The following is a 13992-nucleotide window of genomic DNA, read 5'->3' on the forward strand; positions in this document are numbered from 1 at the left end:
GATCAGTGAACGTATTTCGTCTGTTAGCCACCGTTACCATAGACATGTTACCAAATTTTTGCTTCGGGGTGGTTCCCTAAAACTGAACAAAAGAGCGATACAAAAAATGGACATAGTATGGTAGTAACGATCGAAACAGAGTTGGAGACGGAGCAGTCTTGTACGCCATCATTTACGCTATAAGAATAAATGATACTAACCGTTCTTGGCGAGCCCCTTGAATTTGAATGTGCAAAGGCCTGATTAGCTAACTTTAATGCTAATTAACTCGGAAACGGCGCAAGTTATCGAATTTCTTTCTTAAGAAATATTCCTTGGCACAACCTACCCTGAAACACTCCAACAAGTTCTCACCACCCTGTATGAAAAATTAGAAATTTTCATTCAAGACACAGTTTCAGATAATATATGACAAGTTAGGAAGTAGCAGCGTTAAATTTTTCTCCAATGTTGAATGCTTATTTTAGTGAAAACATTGTCTTTAACAATAAAAAATTGCCTATATCAAGTAATCATATTATCTAACACGTGCCATGAGATAAATTCATCTACGAGGGTTGCCCAGAAAGTAATGCACCTCATTTTCTCTTCAACAATTCTCTGCGTAATCTCCATCCTGTTCTATGGCCCTCCTCCAGCGAGAAACAAGGGCATGTATGCCCTGTCGGTACCAATCCTTATCCCGCTGGCGGAGCCTGTGCTTCACTGTGTGAATCACTTCCTCATCGTTCTCAAAATGTGGTGACGAATGGCATCCTTTAAAGGCCCAAACAAGTGGAATACCGACAGGGCTAGTTCAGGGCTGTAGGGCGGATGATCTCCCCAAACGCTGCAAAACGTGGATCTCCACCGAGCGGCCTCACCCTCAATGTCCAGCGACTAACTGTACTTCTGTCGACGGCAGATGCTTCATAGACTTTGCACAAGCGTTATTGAATATTCACCACAGTTTCTTTCTCTGCAGTGAGAAATTCAATGCCGGCGCGTTGCTTGTAACGTACATCACCTGCAGACGCCATTTTGAAAGTACCCTGCAGCTACGCTATCTGTCGGAAGTGACGGAAACTTGGCGTGCTCACTCAGAAGACTTCAAACAATACATATGAGTATGTAACGTTTCACATTCGTATCATTGTTTTCGCTGAGGAAAAAAAAAATGCCTTGCATCACTTTCTGGGCAGCCACTGTAGCCAGAAAAGATTTCATCTTCCCCATATGTTACTACCTCAGAAAGGGTTTTGGAATGATGTAAACATCTGTCTGTGAAAGTGTTGTGCTGTGAAATGTTTCTCACTGTGCTCTGTGGGCCAGACAACTAAATTACCAACAAAAATGTAAATAAATGCAGTAATTAAATGACATAAACAAGCAAACCACTTAATGCACAATCTAATATATACTGGGTGATCACAAAGTCAGTATAAATTTGAAAGCTGAATAAATCACGGAATAATGTAGATAGAGAGGTACAAATTGACACACACGCTTAGAATGACATGGGGTTTTATTAGAACCGAAAAATACAAAAGTTCAAACAATGTCCGACAGATGGCGCTTCATCTGATCAGAATAGCAATAATTAGCATAACAAACTAAGACAAAGCAAAGATGCTCAATATGTCCACCATCATCCCTCAACAACAGCTGTAGTCGAGGAATAATGTTGTGAACGGCACTATAAAGCATGTCCAGAGTTATGGTGAGGCATTGGCGTCGGATATTGTCTTTCAGCATCCCTAGAGATGTCGGTCGATCACGATACACTTGCGACTTCAGGTAACCCCAAAGCCAATAATCGCACGGACTGAGGTCTGGAAGCCTAGGAGGCCAAGCATGACGAAAGTGGCGGCTGAGCACACGATCATCACCAAGATCTTTCACGAGTCTAGCAATATGGGGTGGAGCGCCATCCTGCATAAACATCGCACGTTCCAGCAGTTGTTTATCAGCCAGGCTAGGGATGATGCGATTCTGTAACATATCGGCGTACCTCTCACCCGTCACGGTAACAGTTACAAAACCAGAATCACGCATTTCCTAGAAGAAAGACGCCCAATAACTTTTTTTTGTTCTAGTAAAACCCCATGTCATTCCAATTTTTACGTCTCTATCTACATTATTTCGTGGATTATTAAGTTTTATATTTATACTGACTTTCTGGTCACCCGGTATGTCTTTCTGTACAAGATTGTGTTTCGATACACAGTCTCACTGGCACACACAGAAACTGAACGTAACCACATTTCAGATTAATGTAGTGTGTATGTAACTGGAATCTTCCTGACGATGGCGGCATTCTGCCGAAACGCACTAGATAAGTATTAGCAAAACATGACTGAAGCAATAGTAATTAATTCATAAAGCCCAGTTTTCAGTTGTAGTTTGGTTTCGACTCATTTCGGAATCACTGCCATAGATGTACAAATGGATGCACAAGACTGAACAGTAGATTCCATTATCATTTGTTGAGAGACATGGATGATGCATAGTGGACCTACTACATCCCACATGAACAGCCCATGAAACTATCTTTACCATTTACACGAATTTCACACTATCAACAAGTGAGGTACAATTCCTATGCGCTTTCTATGCTCTTGTACCCTGCCACTGGAGTGTACCAACTATGAGTTACCTACCAATCCACGCGACCTTTTTCTATGCATCTGGCATCTGATGTCGAAGTTTGTGCATCCGCGATAATCTAAGTGACTTGTGACGTGCAGTGAGTGAAGGTGTTCTTATGAGGCATTGTCTACTGTACCACACACCAAGCAGGAGATATGGATGCTCCGTGGTAGCTGTTGTTCAGTACTTAGCAGGACATTAGTTTCCTGCACTGAGGGTCATCTGCAGCAGTTACAGTCCTTGAGGGTGTGGGTTCGCTGCACACGCTTAAGACGGCGCTTCATGGAAAGTCTCCATGCTGATAGTGTAAGCAAGAGCATAAATGATCAGCAAGAGCACAAGTGACAAGTAGCTCATACATAAACGCGTTTGGAAAAGGGTGAAACGTAAGTGACGTACATTTGTATATATATCAGACGTAGTGGAGGTTAATACGAAAACGGCAGCATGGTTGCTGAGCTGCAATCCATTCTCATTTGTACATGAAGTTTCGCATCATGTGTTAATGCTGGTTTGTTGTAGGCACAAAAGACACAAAAAAAATTTCACATCCCAAAAATTTGCGAGCTTGTCTGTGTACGCAGCCGCGCTTTCTGGGAAGTCACTTTGTAACTTACCTACCTGGCTTATTACCTAAGCCAGGCATGTCAGCCTTCTTTGAAAACTCTTGTATTTTATTAAGGTAGTACTTATCGTACTAGCTATTAAGGTTTGCTGTTAAATATGTGTCTGACTTATTATCCAACCCGGAGAATTTTATGAAAGTAATGTTTATTCAGTTTTTTCCCAGCCTTTTAATTCATTGATGGTTTTGGCATTTCATTAGAACAGTGTGCTTGCCGAATTGGCTTATTTCATTGGCGTACTGTTTATAGCTTTCATTGCCTGTTTAACATGTTTTACGCAATGTTAAGTTAGAATAGTGTTTAATTTTACCTATAAGTGCGAGTTACAGGACAGATTAGTTACTATTTAATACCTTATTTATAAGGGGCCTCACTGTATTCTTTCGTCGGTCTGATGGCATTTACCAAACGATTTTGTAACTTTCTCATACATACGTGGAAAAGGTACCTATTTTGGTAAGCAAGCTGGCCAGCTGAATATAAAAAGTCGGTATTATTCGTTATTTGCTCATTTCGGAACTTACCGTCTGTGTGACAACTACCTTGCCGTTTGTTTACTTACCGTTGCAGCGCATCGAGCTGAGTTGGTTCTCTCTGTATTGTCAGTCGGCTTTTGCCATTGTTTCCTTTCCTGCAACGTCTGAAATAAAGTGCTTGCCTCGCTTTGGTGTTCCATATGTCAATTGTGTATGATTTAATGCAAATAATTTCTTCTAACTCTAGTGTAAGTTTAATCTAGCGTTTCGGTTAGCCATTGCGCAGTGAGGCTTACAGTTAAAACTTAAGGTTCTCCAAAATAGTCAATAACTGCAAGAAATCCTGAAGCACCCTCAACGACCGTAAATTTGTTCCACAATCAATTCTGTTACTCTGTACCTCTGGTAAAAGCTGCGGTTTCTTGTAGTGCTGTTCTGTCCACTTTAAATTACTTGAAAGAGCTTCATCGTGGGAGACACTCATCATTGGTGCTTGTGCAATTGCTAAGAATAATTATTTGACTGGTTTTACCGGGTAATTCTTTTTTAACCACTTGTAGTGCAAATGCACTACTGCCCATTAAAGTTGCTACACCAAGAAGAAATGCAGATGATAAACGGGTATTCATTGGACAAATATATTATACTAGAACTGAAATGCGATTACATTTTCACGCAATTTGGGTGCATAGATCCTGAGAAATCAGTACCCAGAACAACAACCTCAGCCATAGTAACGGCCTTGATACGCCTGGGCCTTGAGTCAAACAGAGCTTGGATGGAGTGTACAGGTACAGCTGCCCATACAGCTTCAACACGATACCACAGTTCATCAAGAGTAGTGACTGGTGTATTATGACGAGCCAGTTCATCGGCCACCATTGACCAGACGTTTTCAGTTGTGAGAGATCTAAAGAATGTGCTGGCCAGGGCATCAGTCGAACATTTTCTGTATCCAGAAAGGCCCGTACTAGACCTGCAACATGCGGTCTTGCATTATCCTGCTGAAAAGTAGGGTTTCGCAAGGATCGTGCAAGGGTAGTGCCACGGGTCGTATCACATCTTAAAGGTAATGTCTACTGTTCAAAGTGCCGTCAATGCGAACAAGAGGTGACCGAGACGTGTAACCAATGGCACCCCATACTATCACGCCGGGTGGTATGCCAGTATGGCGATGACGAATACACGCTTGCAATGTGCGTTCACCGCGGTTGCGCCAAACACGGATGCGACCATCATGATGCTGTAAAAAGAACCTGGATTCATCCAAAAAATGACTTTTTTCTTTCGTGAACCCAGGTTCGTCGTTGAGTACACCATCGCAGGCGCTCCTGTCTGTGATGCAGCGTCATGGGTAACCGCAGCCACGGTCTCCGAGCTGATAGTCCATGCTGCTGCAAACATCGTCGAACTGTTCGTGCAGATGGTTCTTGTCTTGCAAACGTTCCCATCTGTTGACTCAGGGATCGAGACATGGCTGCACGATCCGTTATAGTCATGCGGATAAGATGCCTGTCAACTCGTCATCTGATTTAATTATCAAGTGATTTTGGATTTCGCAATTGATTTAGTATCGGCATAATTCGTGCGATACGAGGCCGTTGGGATACAGCAAGGCGTTCCGTATTACCCTCCTGAACGCACCGATTCCATATTATGCTAACAGTCATTGGATCTCGACCAACGCGAACAATAATGTCGCGATACGATAACCCGCAATCGTGATAGGCTACAATCCGACCTGTATCAAAGTCGGAAACGTGATGGTACGCATTTCTTCTCCTTACACGAGGCATCATAACACATCACAACAAGGTTTCACCAGGCAACGCAGGTCAAGTGCTGTTTGTGTATGAGAAATCGGTTGGATACTTTCCTCATGTCAGTACGTTATAGGTGTCGTTACCGGCGCCAACCATGTGTGAATGCTCTGAAAAGCTAATCATTTGCATATCACAGCATCTTCTTCCTGTCGGTTAAATTTTGCGTCTGTAGCACGTCATCTTCGTGGTGTAGCAATTTTAATGGCCAGAAGTTTACTTCAAACTATAAATTATTTTGGCTTCGCCGTTGAAGACACTTATTTGGACTTAAAGCCGTTTTTGCAGTTGCAACGTACACTGGAGTAAGGGAAGCCATGGCATAGCGATCTGCACACATACAGATGGCGTACCGCCATCGCATATCGCTTACACAAAGTTTGAAAGCACGGCTGATTGGAAGAGCTGTCATCTGTAATCTGGTGGTTCAAGTGAAAAGGTTTCCGACGTGATTAAAGCTGCACGACGGATATTAACAAATATTGAACGTGGACTGGTAGATAGAGCTAGACGCACGAGGCATTCCATTTCGGAAAACGTGGGAGAATTCAATATTTCGAGAGCCACAGTATTTCAGGCGTTACTGTTTCAACGAACAAAGCAGTATCCGACCCCTTGCACTTAACATCTGAGAAAAACGGGAAACGGTACAGTATTTTCCGCTCCATAAGCAGCAGATTTCGCTGCTCGCTCGCACCGCAAAATACAAATTTTATTGCACGACGCGGCCGGCTGCGCCTGCCACAGAACCCATGTGGACGGGAGGAAAGAAATGTGTCAGGCATCGTAATACATTTTTATATGTGTCGTGTATTATGCATTTCTTGTACATGAGTGTTAATCTGCACATGAACTTTCCTAATCCTCCTCACACCTTCCCATAAAGCGTGACCAAATCTTAGTTGGGAAGTAGTTCTGTAGTACAGTGGTGCCAACCTTATTCCTGGGAAGGGGATCAGAGAGACAGCATAGGCAGGTAAGTCAACCACGTTCCAGTTCTAAACATTCATGGTGGTGTCTGATTGTTCTATATCGTGTCTCCCTACCACTTTCGCGCAACGACGCTCTGAGCGTGTTTTTTAGGGAATTGACTAGTTTGAACCTGGGACCTGTTGCTGGTAAGGAGACGCCAGACCACACATGACATGTAGAATTCAGAAGAGTTCAGTGAGGCTAGCGATGATATAACCATATACTAAATGATCTCAGCGTCAGCTCCACTGCACTCCCTGTAAAAGAATCTTAATACTAACTAAATTTAGTGGAAAGGATTCAAGGCTTTCCTAATTTTAGTTAGCTAGTAAAATAACGTCGAAAAAACAGTTAAGTTTACCATTGGAAATTTTATTCTACTCACAAAACATCGTTTATAAATCGCACTATTGATAAAAGGAAATGTTTTAATACAGCATGGTAAAAACCAACTGCGTTCAACAAAAATGTGAACGAATATTCCCTGAATGGGTTTCCAAGTTCTACAATCGATCGAAGGATGGATGACCTATGCCATATCACATCTATAATCTAGGTTAAATTTAAGTTTCACAAAAGAAGAAACTATCAAAATGGTCTACAGTGACCCTCAGTTATCTTTAATTACTTATCTAACTTGTCGTAAATTACAATGGCTGACGTGGCTTCTCAATAACTATATAAAAGAAAAATCATCGCGTTTCAGATCTGTTCTTCAAGTGGCATATGTGAACACCATGAGTTTTAATTAACGATCACTATTAGTATTACGCAAAAAGGAGCTGTAACAGATGAGACTTCTGCAGTTCTGAGTGAAGCCTTATGCGCTCAAAAATGCGGCATCGCGTGCGTTCATTACCTTGTCGGTGTCAGGGCGACAGCGGCCGGCGCACCAGCCATCCAGCTCGCCGTCTCGGAACTCACTCTTTCCTAACTTCTCCTTACTACAATTTACCGGAGTTAGTTTAAAAAAACTATCTGGCTATGTTTTCATCTGACCAATCAGGGTCTCAATGTTAATCTTAAGCTCCGCCTACAAAAATTCTGTCTATCCAATGAGAAACGTTATACTTTTCGTGGTGGGGCAATGTTTTTTAAAGTTTGCAACGTAACAGAGACGCTAAAAAGACTCACGCTAAAACCTGCAGCTGGTGTGGTCCTTTTAGCGTTATCGTGAGATCTATACTGTTCTTCTGGAGGGCTCTATCTTTTAACATGGGCTGGAGGATTGTCCTAATGTAACAGACACGCGAAAAAGTCTCACGCTAAAACTTGCGGGTGGTAGTGGCCCTTTTTGTGTAATCGTAAGATCTATACTGTTTTTCTGGAGGGCTCTAGCTTTTAACATGGGCTGGGGGTTGTCCTTGACGTACCTGAGACGCGAAAAAAGCCTCACGCTGAAACGTGTGGGTTGTGTAGTCGTACAGGTAGTCTGGCGGCGTTGGTGTCCAGCCACTCCCTTGTCGTAGGGCCTTCTAGCTTAACACGGTTCTGCTCTCGGCTTCTGTCCTCGTTTCTCCCCTCGGAACTGCGTCTGCCTCACGGTGGGAAGGTACGACATGCATTTAGGCATTCTTGAGTTAGTCTGTGGTATTCGAATTGCTCACTCGTTACTCGTATTACTTTGGTTAATTCAATGTCACGATTTATTCGGAGCTATGTGACATACTACTGGATTTGCTTATCATGTCAGGGTTTTCATGTAAGGTGTTGGATTTGCCTGACACCTTACATATCACCACCCTTCGAACTTAATTTTTGCACTGAATTTCGGCAATGGTTCAATCGCTGTCTAAGTCAGTCAAAAATTTTCTAATTTATCTAAATTTTGTTGCATATTGTTCAGCCACGTTATTCTGTTCTATGCTAGTTTGTATTACTAATTTATATTTTTATATTCTTCCACATTATAATTAAAAATAACAAGAGAAGAATATATTTATACTATTATTAGTTTTTAATTATTTTCTTTCTTTATTTAAGTGTGAAGTTTATTTTTAAGAAGTTTGTTATCGAAAGTGAGGAGCCTTTCACATCGATTTTCTTAGAAATATTGTTTTTATAAATTTAGTAATTAAGTAAAATCTATTCCTAACACATTTTCTAAATATCATGTGCAAGTAAAATGTTTTTGTTTCTAAACACGCATTTCAACATTGTTACACTAACAAATAAGAATTATTTCCAAGAATTGCTTTGACAAAGAAATATACATACACAACTATCGAGATATTATCCTAACAAATGGTACTAATGTTAAAAAATTTGCTTTGACAGAGAAATATACATACACACGTATTGAGGTATTATCCTAATAAATGGTACAAATTTTAAAGAAAGGGAAAACATCCAACAAGATATATTTTTATTCTTTGTTTTTATAAGGAGAAAATAGGTATAATATAGTTATTCTTTTAATTTTATGAGGAGAAAATAAGTGGTATATAGTTTCTTTATATACTGTCCATTTCAGAACTAATGACTTGTTTTTATCGACAGCCTATTTTTTACTTAAGTCCATAATCAATGACTTATTTTTTAGTTTATTAGGTGTCTGGTGTGCTTAACTTGTTTAGTTTTTCACACGTTTCTTTTGCACAATTTCTACATCACATCATTTGATTTCACACGTTCACACAATCCTATGAATGTTCAAGCATGAGGTTGGCGAATGTTTTTTGCACGAAGGTGATGGACTTGAGCGAGATGGATGTGGGCAAGCATTTGATGTACAGCTTCGTTCGTCGTTCCTTGTTGGCTTTGCAAGTGTGTGTTGCTGTTGTGGAGGTCCCATAATGGATTGGAGCTGTGAGTGCAGAATCTCGTGGTTTACTGGCTTTGTATGCGTGAAAGCCATCGTTATGTGTCGCTGAATGCGGTCGTTTTTCGTTGTAATACTTCGCAGATGACTAGTTTACGATAGGTTAGGGATTTGGGAAGGTATGTCGTCTATTCTTCACCAATCTTCTTTCTTGGTCTCAATCTTGCGAATCTTCAACTTCTGTTCTTCCCGCTTTTTCTCTGCTTCTTACTTGCTTCTTGGTTCTTCTCTGGGCAGGATATGGAAATATTTATTGATAACTAGTCGCTTTGAAGTTCTCCTCCTAGTAACAGTTTGATAAATTGTTTGGGCGTGTCATTTTTAATTTGTGGAAATTCTTCTTCAGTTTTGTGCATCAGTGTACTGTTTAATAGCAGTAGTGTGACTTTTTCGCATTGTTTTTTTTGCCAGTGGTGGCTTGCCCAAGCGGTATTCTCGTCCGCCCGTTTTTTGCTCGCTCCGTTCATTCGGGGCTCGGAGACCCTTCCGGCGTTCGCCGTCCCAGCGCCGTCCCGCCGCGTCTCAGAAGGGGTCTGTCACTAGAATGAGATTTTCACTCTGCAGCGGAGTGTGCGCTGATATGAAACTTCCTGGAAGATTAAAACTGTGTGCCCGACCGAGACTCGAACTCGGGACCTTTGCCTTTCGCGGGCAAGTGCTCTACCAACTGAGCTACCGAAGCACGACTCACGACCGGTACTCACAGCTTTACTTCTGCCAGTATGCGGCTTGGTGTTCCATCCCAGCAGGATTCCTCCTAGAGAGCAAATTTATTGCCCACTTTCGCTACAAGGGCATTCTGTTAGTTTCGCTGTCCGTTCCCTTCTCTCGACGCTCCTGCTATGTAGGAATCGTGTCTTGCTAATTACGTCCTTTTCTTTCTTGATACATCTCGCGTTGCAGCTTGTGGGTCGTTGCATCTCTTCCTTGCGGGAGTTTTTACAATGGTTCTTACAAAAAGTTTTACTTATAATCATCTAACATATATCTAGTACCTACTTATACGCCTTCTTAAAAAGCTTTACACATTTCGGCGCCCTTTCCATGTTACAATTCTATGATATTTGGAGTCTTAACGTCTACTCAAGAATCCTCAAATTCGTTTTTTTTGTGTAGTGTCGTGGTGTATAGCATATTAGTATTTCATGCTGTTAGACTATCTACGCTTTATCCCTTCACCTTAATCTATCGTACTATTGGTGTTATTATTGAAACTACTTTTTTTCCCACCTTCCTCTCTCTTCATTCTTCTTTCTCCTGACGACCTTATCTGCAACATAATCTTGAAATACTGTGCTGATTATTTACCAGTAATAAAATTAATCTTCAAACTTGTACTGAAAGTGTTTAATACTGCCAGCCTTAGGTAAATGTACCTCTGCTTTCTCTCGCAAAATACCCTCCAATTCTCTTTTACTGTGTTCGAAATACCGTGAACTTCTTGCAATTTTTCGTTTATTTCTTTATGGACTTCTAACATGAGTTGAGGCGATTCTCCCTTTTGTGCATACCATTCTAATTCTTCATCCTCTTTATCTAGCGTCATTCTTAATTGTTTGTTTATAACTGGTATCTCTTCTCATTTTAGCTTTTGCTCAAAGAGAAGTGTGACATTCCCGAATGTTACGCTACCTTTCCCCATATCTATTATCGCTCGACTCTCACTTAAAAAATCTGCACCTATAATCAAATCTACATTTAGTTTAGGTATAATCACGAAGTTGGCTTCGATCTTTTGACCTTGGCACGAAAGAGTTAACCTTGTTTGTCTCGTAACTTCCGCAGCATTGTTTCTAATAGGACCTCTTACTTTAATCTTACTTGTTTTCAGAACTGGCAGTTCCTCATTGGTGTTACACTGCATGAATAAATTTTCTGAGATCGCAGTCAGTTCACTTCCGCTATCAATTACAATATTGACTGGCATATGCTTGAACATGGCCTTCACAATTGGTTGAATTTGAAAGGGTTGGTTCTGTTCTTCTTCCTCTTGCATCAACGAATTCTCCACTGAATCATACATGAGTCTTTTTAGGAATTTCGCTTGTGAATTCGAACTTTCTGTAGGATAAGCCTCGACTGCTACTTCTCTCTCTTTTATTTCCTCTTCTCTATTTGTTCCTTCATTTACGCTTTCTTCTGCATCCTCCACTTTTTCCTCATCCTCGTCTATCTTCTCCTTCTTCGTCGCCACTTCCACATAATCGCATCTGAATGCTCTAATTATCGCTTCATAACTTCCTTCATTGTATACGTTGGGTTGTGTACCCACTTGTAACTTATTTTCAACTTCTGTCGACTTCGCATTATCCTCATTGAATTCGCTTTCCCTGGTTTCCATCTCAAATAGCTCTGCTATACTCATTACTTCGTCCTTTCGTCCTACATTCGTTGGGCATGCCTCTGGTAATTCATCTTCCTCGTCAGTATTCTCCCAATTAATTTCGTCCCAACACGATACTGTTATTTTCTTGTCTTCGTTTTCATCTGGTCCCTGCGGATTTGTTTCTTCTTTCTTCTCGTGATAAGATTTTTACTTCTCTGTTCAAGGTGCTGCAATTGTCCTGGGTCGGTGCGTCATTCTCTTTGGCATGGGCGCTTAGCTGTCAACTCGAACGTTTATTGGGGTTTGGTGGTCTTATCTCCACCTCTTCTATCTGCATTCGCTTTTGTTGTTCAGCTTGTTGATAGTGGTTTCTTTGTTGATAATCTGTCGGTCTATTGGTTCTCCAGTACCCGTTCCGGTTGTCGCTATTCCCTCTATAATAGCTGTTGCCGTTCTTGGGTGAATTATAGTTATTGCCATATTCTCTTCTAAATCCATAACCGGTTCTTTGTTGAAATCTATTGTCGTTTCTTGGTGCGAAGTTATCACGCGGTTCGTAATTATTATTTCTTCGTACTGTGTCTTGTGGATTCCACTGCTTTTTGCTTTCGTTTTCACGTGCGCTTCGTATTTTTCTTGCGTCATCTTCCGAAAATATGAACTCTAGTTCCCTTAGAATACCTTTAAATGCTTCGATGTCATTGCCTCCGCGACCTACTAATGATTGCTGGTATTTCAATGGTAGCTTCATCGCGCATAATTTAATCAACTCTCCGTCACTGTATGGTACATCCAAGCATTGATTTTTGTTTGCCATTACTTCGAAAAATTTCACGGGACTCTTCTCTCCTGAATTTTCAAAATATGGGTTCTGTAATAATCCGTACTTCACTCTGTTCTGTGCTTCGCTGGACCAATATCGTGCGAGAAACTTCTCTCTGAAATCTTCGCACGATCGGCATGTCGCTGCAATATTCTGCATGGTTTCTGCGACTGTTCCTGACATGTGTGCACATATAAAGTCTAATTTGTGTGCTAGCGTCCAGTGTTCTTGTAATCCTTCTCGGAATTGATCAATAAAAGTTCGTGGATGTAATGAGTTTCCTTCTCGAAAGTGTTTAAAATATCTGACTGCGAGGAAATGATCATTGTCGTACTTCGTCATAGTTCCATATGAAATTCGCGATTCTTCACCACCTTTGTTTCTGATCATTTCTCCCGTCTTTCCTTCCGGTTGTGGTAGATCCATTGGATATTGTCCACGGTAACTTTCGCCTACCCGCGGCGCTGTCTGTCTGATTTCACGTATGTTACTTTCCGCCTGTGATTGGAATCGCAAATGTGTAATGTCTTCGTTAATTGCTTGTTTTTCCGGTGCTGTTACAGATGTGTTTGCAGACTCTGTGCTTGTTCGATCCAGTTCACTACGCTCCTCAATGGTTTGCAACAACTCTGCTCGCAATTTCTGAAATTGTCGCTTCGTTTGCGCTTCTATTTTGACTATGCGGTTATCATATCTTTTCAGCGCTGCTTTTGTGATACGTTTGTGTGACACACTGTTTTCAACAATTTCACGCGCTGTACCTGCTGCTTGTCTAGTAATTTCGTTTATCTGTTTCTTTAGTTTCTTGACTTCTCCGTGGGTGTTGTTACGTAATGTTTTGATCTCGTCCTCAGTGTCATTACGCAATGTTTGTACGTCCGCTTGTACCTTGTCAATGTCTGTTCTCAATTGATTGTGACCTATTATTAAGTTTCCTATCACTTCTCGAGTTTCTTTTGCCTCGTCTTCAATATGACATAGGTGTAACTGAATTATTTTGTTTTGTTCTTTAATCTCACGCATTTGTCTCGTGGTTTCTGCATTCTGGATTTTTATTTGGTTTGCCATTTCTTTATTCTGCCTTGTCATGGTTTCCGTAATTTGTTGTAACAATTCTGCCAGATTGGTGGGCCCTATTGCGTTTTGTTCCGACGTCCTACGCTCTGTGTTTTCGCCCAAGTGTTGGTTCGCAACCGATTGCATTGAACTGTGCTGTGACACGTTTCTGCTCGCATTCCTTGTACTCTGTGGTGAGGGAGTTCTGATTACTTGTACAGTGGGTTCTACGTATCTAAGACGCAAGTTAGAATCCTCATCGACTGCCTCTCTACTTTCCTGCTCCTCTGTCGTATGCTGACCTAGGTTTTCTATGCCTCGACGTATATTATCCTCGTTATGGTGCGTTATCTGTCCTATTTCTCGCGATACTGCATCGTCTATTGTTCTGTCCTCTATTCTCTGTCGATTTTCATGCTGGGTCTCTACCTCAATTCGGTCAAG

This window comes from Schistocerca gregaria, chromosome 6 (genome assembly GCF_023897955.1).
Source record: "Schistocerca gregaria isolate iqSchGreg1 chromosome 6, iqSchGreg1.2, whole genome shotgun sequence".
In the NCBI taxonomy this organism is placed as follows: Eukaryota; Metazoa; Arthropoda; class Insecta; order Orthoptera; family Acrididae; genus Schistocerca; species Schistocerca gregaria.